At 38.0% G+C, this 14688-nt stretch overlaps 1 long non-coding RNA gene across 1 annotated transcript; it reads left to right on the top strand.

Annotated features, from left to right (window-relative positions):
* Positions 1 to 255: 255 nt before the first annotated feature.
* LOC311084078 lies at positions 256 to 5495 on the top strand. The gene is made up of 4 exons (XR_014606426.1): positions 256 to 1050; positions 1416 to 1491; positions 3602 to 3667; positions 4720 to 5495. It is a non-coding gene; the product is annotated as an uncharacterized lncRNA (long non-coding RNA).
* Positions 5496 to 14688: the final 9193 nt, after the last annotated feature.

Below are 14688 nucleotides of genomic sequence, written 5' to 3'. Positions count from 1 at the left end.
AAAGAGTTTATGGGACATTACAGCACAGGGAAGGTGCATTACTTTTACCAGTGCTGCAGCAGTACAGCTGCTTCAGCTTTTATGTGGCCTTTGTAGTACTTTGATCGTATATTAGCGTGTTATTTACCTGTTTTTCAGCTCCATCTAGAGGTGGCCTCCATTCATTCGTATTATTAAGGAGATCTATAATATCTAAAGACAGCTATCCTTTAGCCGTTAGCTGTAAATGTGACGTCATACACTCTCAGAAAAAAAGGTACACGGTGGTACAAATAATGTTCCTCAAAGAACAGTTTTGTACCTTTTCAATAATAGTACCTTTAATGGTACAGGAAAGACCACTGATGATACTGTTTGGTACCTGTTAAGGTACAATTGAAATGAAGGTACATAATTGTTCTCACATCAAGGGTACAGTTATGGACCAAATTACTATTTCATTCATGATTGGTTGCTGTGTTGAGTATTTTGCATAGCAACAAGACACTGATTGGTCGAAATCGCTTCAGCCACGGAAATTTCCGAACTGACAGCGGGAAGCAGCTACACGGCTGCAGTGCGGTCGAGATTATTTTATCAAACTTGAAGAAGACGAAATTTAAAGGTGAGTTCTTATAATTTATGTATATATTTAGTTCACAAGTCTAAAATATAAATGTTTCAGCCACTTAACGTTATTTTAGCGAGTTGCTTTGCTCCAAATGCTTTTTAGCCATTTGACTTGTAAGTTATAACGTTACACTTTTTAATTTTTTTAATGCAATTATTGACTATTATTAAGTCATCACGTGTACAATATATGGCGTTTGTTCTCCATTATCCACCATAACGTTAACTGTTAAATGTTAACTTTGCTATTAGGCGACATGAAACTTATTGCCCAAGGTTGCTGCAGCCGTTACTGCATTTTCAAATAGACCGGAGAGCGGGAACTTCGGGAAGCAGATTACGAGCACGGAGCACCACCACAAGCCATGGCCTCCGCCCTCGTCAGAAGTACTTTAGTGGCTGGACTCGAATTATAAGACGAAGAGAAGAGGAAATTCAAAGGTGGGTTTTATGTTTATGTTTAACCAAATAAAATGTATAAAACGTTACAGCTACTCAACATGATAATAGCGAGTGTAACGTTAAATAGCTTATTTGTACGAATCCAGTCAGTGATAGCCGTCTGCATAATTTTTAAAGCAATTGAGTTTCTGTGTCGTAAGTTCACATTTAAAACATTATTGTTGTAAATGAATGCTCAACCAGAGGTGCCATGCTGGTGTAGCCTACTTTACATTAGTCCACAATGCGGTTTTGGAACAACGTGATTGAGCGCCAACGAACAGTGCGCAGATAAAATAGTTGATCACTCGTTCTGTTTTTGAATGCGATGTCATATACTCAGCTAATGTGTCTTTGATTTTTAGATCATGATGGGGTAAACTGCATGGTAAACTGTCAGTGCTGGTCATCTGAAAGTCTTCCTGCGTCCTCAGCTGTGAGGCAAGTATCAGTACAATGTGTTATTTGAGTTTCTTAATCTTATGATATTCTTTTTTCTGATGAGGTTGAATATTTCTAAGACAAAATGTTTGCCATAATGACAGAGTGATGTCAATCTTGATAAAGCACAGTAACTGCACTTCAAATGAACTCTGAAAGATTTCGGTCACTTAACTGAAAGTATATTCACCTAAAACTCTGACACTCACAAAGTATGGTAACGTTAGCATACCGGTACCAAATGTCAATATGAAATGTAATGTGTAAAATGGCAATGTATTTCTGTAGGCTATTTATATTTACATTTTCTATATGATATGTGCAACATCTGGAGCAAAAAAATATTCAAAATCAATAATATAATAATTTGCATTACTACACTAGCTTTAACATAAAATTAAAACATACATTGAATTTTTTTTAAGTTCAAAAATAGAAAATGAAATGTATTACAGAAATTAGATGTTTAAAATGTTCAAGCAAATATTATAGCAAAACTATAATTTAGGTTATTTTTCCTAGTTGCTTTTACACTCAAAGTTAAGGCACTTGATGCAAAGATCATCTTGGAATCCTTTTTTTAAATCCAGATTGAATTTTGCCACGTTCATCGCGGGTATTTAATAAAAATGCAATCATAAGTGTCTTAACTGTGAGTGTAAATGCAATTAAGGAAAATAGCATTTAAATTATCATTTTGCTACAATTTTACGTTGAACATGTTAAAGGGTTAATTAGTTCACCCAAAAATGAAAATTCTTTCATCAATTACGAGCTTTCTGACCCCCCATAGACAGCTAAGCAACTACCACTTTGATGCTTTAAAAAGTTCCTAAAGTGATTGTAAAACTAATCCATATGAATTGAGTGTTTTAGTCTAAAATTTGTGCTGTATGATGAACAGGTTGAATTTAGGCTTTTATTCATCAATTCACATCAGATAATACGGTAAAAGGAAGCTCTAGCATGTTCCCTTGACATGCGAAAACAAATGAGGTTCATTCTCGTGTGTTGCGCAGCACGTTTGAGAAAGAGGTTTGTTCTCACGTGTCAAGCATGTTCGGTTGAGCTTCTGAAATCTGTTCATCATATAAAGCGATCATGTCTTATGAAAATTTGAACTACGGTAAACTGCTCGATTCAAAAGGATTGGTCTTACGATCTCTTTATGAACTTTTTGAAGCATCAAAGTTTTAGTTGCATGGACTGTCAATGGGGGGACAGAAAGCTCTCAGATTTCATTAAAAAGATCTTCATTTGTGTTCCAAAGATGAACGAAAGTCTTACAGGTTTGGAACAACATGAGAGTGAATAATTAATGACAGAGTTTTTTTAATTTTTGGTGAATTGTGCCTTTAAACATCTCTAATCATTTTGTAATATGTTTAAATTACCGGTATATGTTAAAACAAGTGTAGGAGATGGCTAATTTAATTATATTATTGAATTTGAATTGTCACTTTGCCCCAAACATTGCACATATGGTATGGAAAATGTAAATTTAAATAAGAACATTGCCATTTTATATATTACATTGCCATTTTGCATATTAAATTTCAAAATGTCTTTTGATACCTGAATGCTACCATAATAAAGAGATCGTAAAATAATTTGAATTGAGCAGTTTAGTCCAAGTTTTTCTGTAGAGATACAATCATTTTATATGATGAACAGATTTAATTTAGGCTTTTATTCACATAAAAATATACATCAATTCACACATCAGTTGCAGTAAACAGAAGCTCAATCATGTTTGCTAAACGTGCGAAAACCGATGATGTTCATTCTCATGTGTTTTGCAGCACGCTTGAGCTTCCGCAAGAACCACTGAGGTTTGTTCTCGCTTGTCAAAGCAAGTGCGGTTGAGCTTCTGTTTGTTCAATGTTTAAATGTGAATAAAATCCTAAATTTAATCTGTTTATTATACTAAGCGGTAGTCTCTTCAGACATTTTTTACCAAACTTCTCAATTCAAATGGATTAGTTTAACATTTTACTTTTCTGGGTATTTTATATGAAGCTTTAAGTGAATCATTTAAAACTTTGTGGGAAATGTAAAAATGCAGAAAGTTTTTTTGTGTGTGAAAATTGTTTTCTTATCTGCATTTCAGTTATTCCAGAAAATGGACCGAATGCATGCTGTGGTTGATTTAAGGTGTTTCCAGGATTTCTTAAAGGTATAGTTCAGTAATTTTTTTTAATTCTGTCATTAATTATACACCCTCATGTCATTCCGAACCTGTAAGACCATCGTTTATCTTCGGAACACAAATGAAGATATTTTTGATGAAATCCAAGAGCTTTCTGTTCCTCCATTGGTAGCCTACGCAACTAAAACATTCAAGCCCCAGAAAGGTAGTAAAGACACCATTAAACTAATCCAAGTGACTCCAGTGGTTTAACCTCAATTTTATGAAGCGATGTAAGCTTTGTTTTGCCAAAAAAAAAAAAGAAGCATAATTTACCTCTATATTTACAAAATAATATTATCTAAAGCACATTCATGGAACAACACCCGGTCTTGAGTCAACACAATTCGCATGCGTCGTAGTGCTCCCCCTAATAAATAAAGTGTTAAATTGTGTTTTTTTGCTAAAACAAAGCACCTGCATCGCTTCATAAAATTGGTTAAACCACTGGAGTCACATGGATTACTTCAATGATGTCTTTCCTATCGTTCTGGGCCTTGAATGTGTTAGTTGCATTGCTCCCAATGGAAGGACAGAAAGCTCTCAGAATTTCATTAAAAATATCTTCATTTGTGTTCCGAAGATGAACAAAGGTCTTACAGGTGTGAAATGACATGAGGGTGAGTAATTAACAAAATAATTTTCAGGTTGAGGTTTTTGAGGTTGTTAATTTGAGGTTGGCTAAGCTGAAATCCGTTATAGAAGCACATTACATGGATGCCAAACGAGATGTTGAAGGATGTGTAGTTCACCCAAAAAATGAAACAGTCAATGGGGCCCCATTGACTTCCATAGTATGAAAAATATTCTATGGAAGTTAATGGGGCCCCATCAACTGTTTAATTTTCGATTCTCAAAATATCTTTTTTGTTCAAGTTAACAGATTTGGAAAAACTTGAGGGCGAGTAAATGACAGAATTTTCAGTTCTAGGTGAACTATCCCTTTAAGTCTAGAAGTGAAATTTGAGCTTGTCATTGGAAGTATAAATTTAATAAATTTACATCTGTCTTTACTAATATTGATTCTTCATTATGTTCAGGAAGAACCGGCTATCTCAACTCACTGTGCAGATCTTGGGAATGTCTTGACTGGACGTGTATTCAGTGAGAGGAGAATCTTCAGCAGTGTAAAAATGGAGGGATCTGAAATTGCCGAGCAGTTCGGGTTGGATGATGGTGTTTTAAAAAGTTAAATAAATGCAAGGGTATTGTGTGAAAAGTGGGGGGAAAAAAACAAGTCTAGCTTTGTTGTAGATAAGAAAATATATTTTATGTACTGTAACATTTTTGCATTTTAAATTCTTTCAAATCTTTTTAAAGAAGTGATATTCTGTTAATTTTGCTAAGTCTTTATTGTATTGTGAAATCTTTGATGTATTTACACAAAGATATACTTTACTGTAAGTTGGAATGAAAGTATTCAAATGTTCATATGAATTTGATATGTATTTACAGAAATTATTAAATTGATGCCTTTTTGATTCAGTTGTTGAATGTGCTTGTTATTCAATAGAAAAATAGCCTTTCTCGTAGGAACAAATTTGACACAGTTAAGGTACAAAGGGGCTTGTCACTGGGGCGGTACCTTAAGAGATCAAATTTGTACCTTTGATAAAAGGTACAATATTGTACCAACAAGTTTTTAAAAACAAAAGGTACATTTTGGTTTGCCCATGGTACAAATCATGTCCTTTAAGGTACAAACTGGAATGGAACAAATTTGTTCCTCTATATTAAGGTACAATTTTGTACCAGTAAAAGGTACCGCCCCAGTGACAAGGGTTTGTACCTTCTTTGGTACAAAATTGTACCTTTTTTTCTGAGAGTGTAACAGCACTGATTGGCTGACAAGTGCACAGTCCCAAACCCTTCACTTGTGACTATCCTGAGAGTGAGTGATGTCAAAGTCAATGGACAGGCAAAAATGTAAGTCCAAATGACCGTTCGCAAAGACCCACCCCCTTTAGTTACTGTTGCTATGTCTAACAAGCCATGGTGTTCTCACGCCACACATCATGTTATCGCGCAGTGAAAAATACATCGCAGAGCAAAGATGACTCTGATAACGCGGTGACAGAAAGGACAGAGCAGGTTACTTTTGATATGAAACATAGGGCCCTATCTTGCACCCAGCACATTTGACTTTGTGCACCGACGCATGTATCATTCCTATTTTGCACCTGACGCACAGCGGACTTTTCCCTCCACAGACGCACATCGGTAAATTAGGGAATGAACTTGCGCTCCCGGGGGCGGTTCAGCGAAAAGAGGAGGCGTGTTCCGGCACAAACGTTCCCTATTTTGCTGTTCCAGAAAACAATTCTGCCACAGACCAGGAAAAACCTAGTCTAAAGTCAGTGGCGAGTTATTCAGATGCTATTTTAAGGGCGCATGCTTGGCCATAATGTAGCGTGTGCACAACGCGCATACACCTTGCTTCTCTCATCTACACAAATGCAGCAGTTCCCATTTTTGCAAATCATACATAATTACAAGGAAAAATATTACAACATGAGAGAAATCATTGTGGTTCCCATAAGCTAGGCAGAAATCTAGCTTACACATTTACCCAAATTATTATACGACTGTTTAACCGAAGCTAATTTGGGTGGGTTTCTCCCATCCCCATACAATGTCACTTCTCTGCCTTTTACGGCCCTGACAAGAACGTCAGTCTCCTCTAGTGATGGGAAGTTCGGCTCTTTTCAGAGAGCCGGCTCTTTTGGCTCAGCTCCCAAAGAAGAGCCGGCTCTTTCGACTCCCGAAAGGCTCTTAATTTAGGATTTTTTGTAGGCCTTTATTTTACCATAACTTTGCAAAAATGAATGGTTTGTGTGTTGAAAACCCTTTCATGTGCAGTGTTTTTATGCATTTATTGCACAAATTAACAACAAAACAGCAAATAAACAGCTCTGTTGTCATTGAATGCAAGTTTTTTAAACCTAGGGATCCTATATAAAGCGACGAGAATACTTTTTGTGCGCAAAAACAAACAAAAATAACGACTTTATTCCACTATTAATTTCCTTCTCTCTGGGCCTCGAGTCTTTTCACGTAGTGTTTTTGCGCAGCGTGTCAGTGTTGTACGACACACGCATCACACACATGACCAGCGTCGGCCAATAGTGAGCCTACGTGGTGACGTGTAACACAGACACGCTGCGCAAAAACACTACGTGAACTAACTCGAGGCCCAGAGAGAAGGAAATGAATAGTGGAATAAAGTCGTTATTTTTGTTAGTTTTTGCGCACAAAAAGTATTCTCGTCGCTTGATATACTTAACATTGAGCCACTGTAGTCACTTAGACTATATTAACGATCTCTTTAATAACTTTTCTGGGCCAGCAAGTTTCAATCCCTTATAAGCCTATGGAGAAGTGATCCAGCTCTCAAATTTAATCAAAAATATCGTCATTTGTGTTCCGAAGATGAACGTAGGTCTTACGGGGTTGAAACAACATGAGGGTGAGTAATTACTGACAGAATTTTCATTTTTGGGTGAACTAACCCTTTAACGTTGTTACGACTCGTTAACTTGCAGTGGAGTGCTGCTTCGCTTCACCCACCTCTCTGTTTTTACATAATGGTATGATCCCATATCCTCACATCTGATTGGCCGCGATGCGATTGCTGACCAATCAAAACAAAGTTCTGCCTTGAGGAAAGCAGAGAAAGGAAAAAAACTGGGAGCCGACTCTCACTCGATGCGAGCCGGCTCTTCTGATTCACTACAAAGCATCGGCTCTCAGAGCCGCATCTTTTGCGCATGACACATCACTAGTCTCCTCGGCTGTGAACCGCTCCTGGCGTGTGCCTGGCAAATCCAACGTTATAATAGCAATCCACCATGGAACAAGCGCGCCTGCTTTTAAAGGGAATGTGAGATGACGCTCTGATTGGTTTATTGCACATTACGCCCAAACCACACCTATGAGTAATGTAGCTATTTCAGACCAACCCATTTTAGATTTGCGTCGGAATCCGCCCACAAAGTTACTTGCGTTTCGCATTTGATACTTGCGTTTCAAATAGGGCCCAAAGTCTCAACATTCAAATTTTGTCATTTTTTAAAGAAATTGAAACAATAAATACCGTTTTGTGGCTTTTTAATTTGTCGTGACAGATCGCTGTAGCACCTCAGTCAAAGCTGCTCGTGAACCGATCATCTCTTCCTTCTAGTTAATTTATAGCATCAAATAAACATGAATGAACATCAGAAGGTTGTTCTTTCAACCGCAGAAAGACGTCAGTACACACCGTTTTTCAAGTTCAAGTCCACCAACGTTAATCTACTAGCTCTCCTGGCTGCTTTGTCGCCACATGCTTATCCTGTTTTCAGAAAAAGCTCATTACCCAGCTGTAGTGCAATCCAATTTTCAAGGAAATTAGATCACATAGGAAATCTTATACAATATAGAATGTAACTTGAGAGAGAATAGTGTGTTTGTGTTTGTTCTACAAACTAGAACACTGAAATATTAATAAATAATAATTATCTGTGTTTAGGTTGAGTTGCGCATTTAATGCCTTGTTGCGTTACAATGTATTAGGAAAATAGCAATGTTGAAAACATTGTTTTCAAATTGAATTTCTTGAATTAAATGTATAACCTACTTACTACTTTGGTTATGAATATTTTGGTTATGAATATATATGTGTGTATATACACTCACCTAAATGATTATTAGGAACACCTGTTCAATTTCACATTAATGCAATTATCTAATCAACCAATCACATGGCAGTTGCTTCAATGCATTTAGGGGTGTGGTCCTGGTCAAGACAATCTCCTGAACTCCAAACTGAATGTCAGAATGGGAAAGAAAGGTGATTTAAGCAATTTTGAGCGTGGCATGGTTGTTGGTGCCAGACGGGCCGGTCTGAGTATTTCACAATCTGCTCAGTTACTGGGATTTTCACGCACAGCCATTTCTAGGGTTTACAAAGAATGGTGTGAAAAGGGAAAAACATCCAGTATGCGGCAGTCCTGTGGGCGAAAATGCCTTGTTGATTCTAGAGGTCAGAGGAGAATGGACCGACTGATTCAATCTGATAGAAGAGCAACTTTGACTGAAATAACCACTTGTTACAACCGAGGTATGCAGCAAAGCATTTGTGAAGCCACAACACGCACAACCTTGAGGCGGATGGGCTACAACAGCAGAAGACCCCACAGGGTACCACTCATCTCCACTACAAATAGGAAAAAGAGGCTACAATTTGCACGAGCTCACCAAAATTGGACAGTTGAAGACTGGAAAAATGTTGCTTGGTCTGATGAGTCTCGGTTTCTGTTGAGACGGTAGAGTCAGAATTTGGCGTAAACAGAATGAGAACATGGATCCATCATGCCTTGTTACCACTGTGCAGGCTGGTGGTGGTGGTGTAATGGTGTGGGGGATGTTTTCTTGGCACACTTTAGGCCCCTTAGTGCCAATTGGGCATCGTTTAAATGCCACGGCCTACCTGAGCATTGTTTCTGACCATGTCCATCCCTTTATGACCACCATGTACCCATCCTCTGATGGCTACTTCCAGCAGGATAATGCACCATGTCACAAAGCTCGAATCATTTCAAATTGGTTTCTTGAACATGACAATGAGTTCACTGTACTAAAATGGCCCCCACAGTCACCAGATCTCAACCCAATAGAGCATCTTTGGGATGTGGTGGAACGGGAGCTTCGTGCCCTGGATGTGCATCCCACAAATCTCCATCAACTGCAAGATGCTATCCTATCAATATGGGCCAACATTTCTAAAGAATGCTTTCAGCACCTTGTTGAATCAATGCCACGTAGAATTAAGGCAGTTCTGAAGGCGAAAGGGGGTCAAACACAGTATTAGTATGGTGTTCCTAATAATCCTTTAGGTGAGTGTATATTTTCATTCAGTTTCATTTGTTCTACTTAAGTATCACTGATGCTAGAAATCTCCACACGAGAGGACATTGGTGAAATAGGGTGGACTTCTATTTTGTGCATTCTCTCATTGTTGACACGAAGTGTATAAATATTTACTTAGCATATATGACGATATTTGCTTATTTTACAAAGCTTAATGTACAGCAGAGTTTCACAATTTATTGTACAATAACAATAACTGATTAGTGTTCATTGTTTTACTGTGTTTGTTGCCCTTTTGGCTGAGTTATAGGGCCCTATTTTAACGATCTGAAACGCAAGTGTCAAGCGCAAAGCGCAAGTAACTTTGTGGGCGGGTCTTGGGCGCTGTTGCTATTTTCCCGGCGGGATAAATGACTCTTGCGCCCGACGCAAATCTAAAAGGGGTTGGTCTGAAGTAGCTTCATTATTCATAAGTGTGGTTTGGGCGTAACGTGAAATAAACCAATCAGAGCGTCATCTCACATTCCCTTTAAGAGCAGGCGCGCTTGTTCTAAAGCGGATTCCTATCATAACGGCGGATTTGCCAGGCGCGCGCCAGGAGCGGTTCACAGCCGAGGAGAGCCGATCTATCGTAATAATGTATGATTTGCAAAACTGAAAACTGCTGCTTCTGTGTAGATGAGAGAATCAAAGTGTATGCGCGTTGTGCACACTCTACATTGATTATGGCCAAGCATGCGCCCTTAAAATAGCATATAATAACATGCGCAACGCGCCACTGACTTTAAACTAGGTTTTTTTGGTTAGTGGTGCAATTGTTTTATGGAACAGGAAAATAGCACCAGGGATTGTTTGCGCCGGAACACGCCTCCTTTTTTGCACTGAACCGCCCAGGGAGCGCAAGTTCATTCCCTAGTTTAGCGACGTGCTTCTGTGGAGGGAAAAGCGCGCTTTGCGCGGGTGCAAAATAGGAATGATACATGCGTCAGTGTACAAAGTCAATTGCGCTGGGTGCAAGATAGGGCCCATAATGTTGAATGTCACTGTCATAGTTGTTTGTGTTTTGGATAGACTTTGCTAAGAGACTTTGCAAAGATACTTTTTGCATCAAGTATAGTAAGTAAAAAACAGCATCTTGACTAAGTAGTGCAAATAGGGATAGTTTCCATTCGCACAAAGTGTAAATGGAAGTAATATGCTGTTTGTGCAGTACTAAAGGTAGAATATCTGAGCAACAGTGGGTGGAGTTAATAAAAAGAGCCTTTGCAACAAACTTTGATATTTGCACAGTGTAAATAGACACTGCCATTTTTATTGATGGGGTCTACATTTATAATGATTACTTTTTACAAGGTCCAGGAAGACTATTTATATGTATGCATATGTAGTGAAGTTGTGTGACGTCAGTACAATTTGGTAGGTGGCCAATGAGCATTCGCCCATTGGGGCATATAAACCGTTCATTCATGCCTCCTGGTGTGTGTCATGGTTGAAAGCCCGCCCCTTCCTGTCGCAACTATGGATTGAGTGTGCCGTTGGGTGGCTGAGGGTTTGTGCGCGTGGGTGGCTGCTTACTCCCAGGTAGGCTTGGTACCATCTTGGGGCGTAGTGGGAAGTTTTATTTTTGTCCTGACTTGGGTTGTGACAATTTGTTTCAGTACGGTGTGCCTTCAGGGCTTCCATCGGTGTGGCATTGCAGCTTAACTGATCGGAACACCACCTGTTGCAATCAACAAGGCTGTTACATGATTCTCTTACGGTATATGTTGAAGTGTAACGATCGTATTCTCTGGTAGGTAAACTGGGATAGTACTTTATTGTATTATCAGGTGGGTAACTGGTCGATAACTTTGTTAGTCGTAACCCTTGTTTATTGTTTTGAAGATCTTCACGGATGCTAAAGTGGGTTAAGTGAGCAGTCGCATTAAACAGCGCGCGCGCTCTCTCTCTCCGCCACTCGCTCTTTAAAGCCACGCTGCTGCTTTCTACACACCATTACATTTAAGTCAAACATGTTTATGCGGGCTTGAAAGATTTTTTTTTTGTTGTTATTTGATTCTGAGTGATTGTGTTTGCTTGGAATTATTTTTTAGGTGTAATGTTATTACTGTTAACGCTGTATTTGGTGTAAGTTTTTGCCGCGGTCACAGTAGATCTGTTTGTTTCTCTTGAATGTGAATGTGTGTTTTTTTTTTAATGTGAATGTGAGTGTTTAGAGTATTTATATTTTGTTTATTTTGGGATGCATTGTAAATTGTTTATTTTCTTGTTGGTTTTCGTCATGTTAGAGTCAACAAATTGACTTTGAATGTTTCTGTTTTCTTTGTTTATTTAAATTGTTTATTGATTATCTATTTTTTTTTTTTTTCTTTAGGAGCTGAGGACTTCCAGGAGCGGGCTGGTTGTCGGTTTCACCGCAGGTTTTGCTTCACTAAGAGTGTTATTGCAGTTTCATTGCCGTGTCACTACCATTGGTTATTTGCAGTGAATTTGGTGGGTGTACGTTGGGTTGGCGTGCTTCTTATGGTAGACCTGCTGCCAGCACACTAGCCTGCTCCTGACCGGAAGCCTCAGCCCCTGTGGAGTTTTATTGTGAATTTGTGAAAGTTTATTGTGAATCTTGTGAGGGTTTATTGTGAACCTTGACGGTTTAATTTTGTCGCTTTGTCCAATTCAATCATGACCCATGTGAACTACTGATTTTAAATTATTGATCAACTTTTAGCTTTAAATAAACATTTTTGCACGGAAGCCCATGCCTCTTGCCTTTTCTAGGTGGAACGTATTTGTGTGCTTTATTTGGGTTGTTTTCCCCGTTAACCTGGGGTGGCGTAGTCGCTAAAATTGAGCCAATTGCTACACATAATGACACCTGAAATATTTAAACACTAAGGTTCTACTTGATTTGTAGATCAGTGAGGGTTCAAGAAAGACTGTTAAACTGTAAAATGCCTTTGTTCAGCTTCTCTAGACTTGCGTCTGCGTTGGTAGGTCTAAATGAAAGTGAACCGAAAGGACATGCTCAGTGGCCACATAAATCACACTTACACCTACATGTGCTGTGTTCACATACTAGCCTTTTTCAATTCTTCATTAAGACTCCCAATCCATCTGATTTGCCATCACTGTAATTTTTACTTTAACTTGTGCTAAAAAGATCAAAGAAGATGACAACAGATCATCATTATAATATAATTCATACTGTCTAATGTCTACCATCACATTTATATACTTTTTACTTCAGGAGAACAAACATTAATGGGACGTATACGTAAGTAGAGCGTTATGTCAATGTTATCTGGCCTGGTCAACATTTTCAAAAAGATAATACTGTTTGAAACATTTTGTATATAAATATAGTAAAGGAAAGCATTGTAAATGCCCATAAAATGTAAAGGCACTTTTGTTCTCTCTCTATTATCTCTACACACCAGAGGTCACGTTACCTGGAAATTTTCAGTCATTGACTGGAATTCCTTAGCAGTGACAGAGAAATCAGAAGACATTTGTAAACATTTAAATTAGCTTTCGTAAAAACTTAATAGATTTATTGAAACATACATTAAATATTGACAAACAGGTCACGCCACACACCATATTAAAGAGTGCCAAAACAATATTTGTTGTTTGAATTTCATAATAAAATTGAAAGAATTTGAACTCTAAGAATTTGTACTATCAAAAGTAACAAAGCACAAAGCTTATTGCGATATATTGGATGGGAGCTGTGCTACAATGCTATTTTCATATTTCAACTGAAAACAGCATAGACCATAAGATCGATTCTTTGGATTTAAGAATCGATATCAGATCAGTTCATATTGTTCATATTTGCCTGTTCATGCAGGTCGTGGCCAATAAGCCTCCACTGTCTCTGCTTCCTGTGATGTGTAAAAGTGACACACAGTCTCTGTTCATCTGTTCTCTTCATAAATAAATAAATGTATAATCTAGCCTATATGCTCGTCCTGTAAGTTCATGATAAAAAAAAAAAAATTGAACAAAAATGAAAGCTATTAAATGTCATTAAAATATGAAAAAATTTAAATGACTGTAAATAATAGATTATGACCGAACTTTTACGCCCTTTCCAATAAAATGACGGACAATGACGGAAAGTCTAACGCAACCTCTGCTACACATAAGTAAACTATATATTCCTTCTCTGTCAGAATCTACTTTTTGAACAACAATTTGCATGTCACTTTACTTACAGGTGGATTTAATGGCTGAACTTGACTCATCTTTTTGTTCTTAAATACCTAGAAATGTATTCAAGCTCTGCACATAACAAGCAAGCAGGAGATGTGGTTAGTATCATACAGCCGGATGATTAGACAATAAACATTCGCGACCTCTCCTGCTGTGTTCACAGTGCATTCTGGGTAACTCCTACAATGCATCTATGAGAGGGCAGCTGCTTCTAGTTTGGAGCAAACAGATGGTTTCGATTGACTCTGTCAGTTATACTCAGGTGGAAAAGGTAAAGTAGGTGCTTATCAAGCGAACAGCGATCATGTGTTGAAGTTTTGTTGGAATACACACTGTACGCCTACACGTATTTACTTCCTACTGTTCACTAGACTCACACAGAGGCATATCTATGCACAGTATTCCTTCTTCTCTGTAGTTGATCACATCACAAGGACCTGATGGTCCTCTCAGAGTGATGCCACACATGCTGTTACATTACCATATTTGCAATCTACAACATTCTTCATTGTGCTAATGGAGTTTGAATGTGATACACAGAATAAGGTCTGGACCCACATCAAAGGAACTCTGTAGATTTGTTCTCATTTATTCTAGTTGCATTTTATACAATATTATTTCCGGTTCTTGAATTTGGGTGGCATTCCAAGAATGCTGGAATGCATTGTATCTCTGACATTTATATTATTAAAATGTATATGTACTTGGAACCTGAATGTATAATCCACTTTCACACATGAGAGCTGTTAAATCAAAATGGTCAGATTACCTTTCCCAGTGAATTATATAAAGTGACAGTGTGTATGTCTGCTGTTCACACATACAACTGCCTTTCCTCTCTGCTGCATACAGAGAAGCTCTTTCAATTCTAATATCTGTCCAATTTGAAAACATTTCTTTACACAATGCCGAAAATCATGATTTTTGTCACAGGCTTACAACTAAATGGC

This window comes from Abramis brama (assembly GCF_963993115.1).
Source record: "Abramis brama genome assembly, chromosome: 5".
Lineage (NCBI taxonomy): Eukaryota > Metazoa > Chordata > Actinopteri > Cypriniformes > Leuciscidae > Abramis > Abramis brama.
Note: the sequence above shows the minus strand (reverse complement) of the source record. Positions and strands in the feature narration are given on the sequence as shown.